We start from the raw sequence: 2,913 nt of genomic DNA, 5'->3' as shown, positions 1-2,913 counted from the left end.
GGGAAGCACATGGAGGAGAGGGAACCACTGCTGAGCAAAGAGGGATTCTCTGAACCACATGTGGATGACCAGAGGTAACTCTGGCTTTTCTTAAGGAAATAAGTTATTTTACAGGGTACACCTTTCTTAGGGAGTATAAGCACATACCATCTGGGAGTGGTTTTACAATAGAACCACTCTGCCAGCTACTAACAGAGCACATTAACTAGCTAGCCCTCCTCTGCCACTGTGGCGCATCTGGGCTGCCCCTGCCCTGAGGGCCCACTCCTATCCCTCCAGTCTATGGTGAGAGTACCTTCCTAGGTAAATCCCATGCTCTAGGAGGATGCGCTTCTGGTTTACAACTCCTTTTGGCAGCAGAAAATGGGAATTCCAAGGTGTTCTGAGTATTACAGACCAGCATGGAAGCAAGGTTATATAACACAGAAAAAGAAGGCAACCCCCTCCCTGCCCCTCCCCAAAACTATGCAGGAGGCAGCTAGCGCAACATAGGTACCAAGAACCAAAAATGGGAAATAATCTACACATCTGACACGAGGGGACTGCCACATAAACCACGGGAGATCCAGTAAATGGAATAGCATGTTGTCACTCAAATGACACTGAAGAGCATTCAATTACACGGGGGAAAAGTCCAGAATACTAAGTGAATAGACTACAAACAATATCGAAGTCTGCTCCCCTACACACACACCCGTGTGTGTGTGTGTGTGTCAAAAGAATATCAGGCAAGGATCACCACTGGATGCTAAAACCACCCGGTGAAAGACTGCTGGCGAGCAGGATGTTCACGTAGTCTCAAAGTATCAGATGACTCAGAGGATCACAGATTACCTATTAGCCACAGGGGCAAATGAGCTTTGACACTGGAGACAGCTGGCAGTCACCACTATCTTAACCAAGTGATCAAAGAGTGTCACAAATAGAAGGACAACCTGGCATGAAATGCCTCCTGCTGTGATGCACACACGGTATCAACTATGGAATATTCTCGCCAAAAAATACTTAACGTGAATTGAATCAAGAGGAAATCAGAAGAACTCAGAATATGGGACATTCTACAACTCAACTGGTCTGACTCTAAAAAATTCAAAGTCTGAAAAACAAAAAGGGTTGGGGTTCCTCTACTAGAATAAGAACAACTAAAGGCCATTTTTGGAACAACTAGAAAATGATAAATATGAATTTGTCTATTAGATAATAATACTGAATTAATGTTAATTTCCTCAGCTATAATTAATAGCATTGTGGCTATATAGCAGACTATCCTTGTTCTGAAATATTTAGGAGTGAAGTGTCATAAAGTGTGCATCTTACATTCAAACGGTTCAGCAAAAAAGAAAATTTATGATAGAAAAGAAGCAAATGTGACAATGTGTTAGTTAACAAATGGTAAATATAGGTAAAGTGAACACTACTATTTTTTCAACTTGCTATATATTAAAATTAAAATATTTCAAAATAAAGAAAAAGCACTAGGCTCCCATTAATATTAATAGTGGTTAAGTTCTAGCATAAAAGAATAATGGGTCTCTTTTAGTTTTATTTTTTGTCATTTGTGTATTTCCAAAACTTCCTACAATGTACATTTTATACAAAAATTGTTTTAAACTGTTATAAAAATAATCATCCAAGGAAATGAAATGGCCCTTTAGTGTATGTGCAGTGCCTGCCTAGCCTATACTCTGATAAACAAGCGTCAGAGACTGGACTAGGATTTACACACGGCACACTTAATCCTCACCATCGTGACAGCTGTGTTTTTATCCCTAATTTACAAATGACCAAAACCTTGAGAGGGTTAATGAAGCCTGCTCCAGCAACAATGTTAGTAAAAGGCAGAACTCGGCTTCGAAACCGAGACACCCAAGCCATGCTCTTTTCACTACACCATGCAGCAAAAGCCAAACAGAACATACTCTTGGATATTCCATATTTTGCATCTGCCATACCTTTCCTTGATCACACAAATTAACGTGAAGTGACACGTCATGTTCCAGAAAGTAAAAGAGGAAGTAATGAATGTCTCAATCATTGTTCTTATGGAAAGAAGATGGCCTGTGATCACTGATCTCTCTCAAACTCAAAAATATCTGGCTTCCCCTTCATTTCCTGCTTACAAGTGAAACATCAGTGGAGATGGTCAGTTACACTTTTCTAGAACTAAACGAAAAGGCTGTGTGGCAACATGAGGGACATGGGTGGGCTTGGCATGAAGTAGCCTTTGGTATAAAGCTCGGACAGAGCAAAGCCACAGCATCACATGGGGACAGCTAACTCGAATTGGCAGACATGCCTTGGGTGACTTGGGTCTGCTGCTTAGGCTGGCCGCAGAGTGGGACAAGGCAGCCCCGTTCTCCTCTCCCAAGCTGTGAGGACTAGCAAGTCTCTCCCTGCAGCACTGTGGGTTCTAGGGCTTGTCTGTGGATTTCGATTCACACTCACAGCACCAGAATGTCCGTGGATTTACTCAAGTGTATAAAAAGCTTACTTTGGGGAGAATTTCCATTATAACCTCTTTTTGTCCAGAAATATCAATAATATAATATCACTTATTTATTTTATAACAATGGAGTCGTCTTAATTTTACCAAAATTAGAGACGAAGTTAAACATGTATTTAAGCAGGGGGAAAAATACAGGAATCTAGGGAAAAACAAATAATCATGTTTACTAGAACCAAGCAAAAAAAAGAAAGCCTAAGTCAGGAAGGACATTCAGTATCAACACACTCACATCCCTCTGGCTTTGTGGGGAGACAGAAGACAGGTAAGAAACAGCCCCTAAGATGAAAAGTACCCTTTTCTGTGAGGAGCGAGGTGGGGGAGGGATTCCCAACCATTCAAGATAAAATCTATCAGAGCAAGAAACTGTAAGCCAATGGAGTTTATAAAAGTCAGAAAAGAATACTTCT

The 2,913-nt window shown here is 41.0% G+C and overlaps 1 protein-coding gene across 2 annotated transcripts in view; it reads right to left on the bottom strand.

Moving 5' to 3' along the window:
- Nucleotides 1–2,913, bottom strand: part of VAPB (VAMP (vesicle-associated membrane protein)-associated protein B and C) — a 54,528-nt gene that overhangs the window by 10,888 nt on the left and 40,727 nt on the right. The gene's annotated exons all lie outside the window — the stretch shown is intronic.

The sequence above is a fragment of the Propithecus coquereli genome, unplaced genomic scaffold, assembly GCF_000956105.1.
Source record: "Propithecus coquereli isolate 6110/MARCELLA unplaced genomic scaffold, Pcoq_1.0 Scaffold503, whole genome shotgun sequence".
Taxonomy (NCBI): Eukaryota; Metazoa; Chordata; class Mammalia; order Primates; family Indriidae; genus Propithecus; species Propithecus coquereli.
Note: the sequence above shows the minus strand (reverse complement) of the source record. Positions and strands in the feature narration are given on the sequence as shown.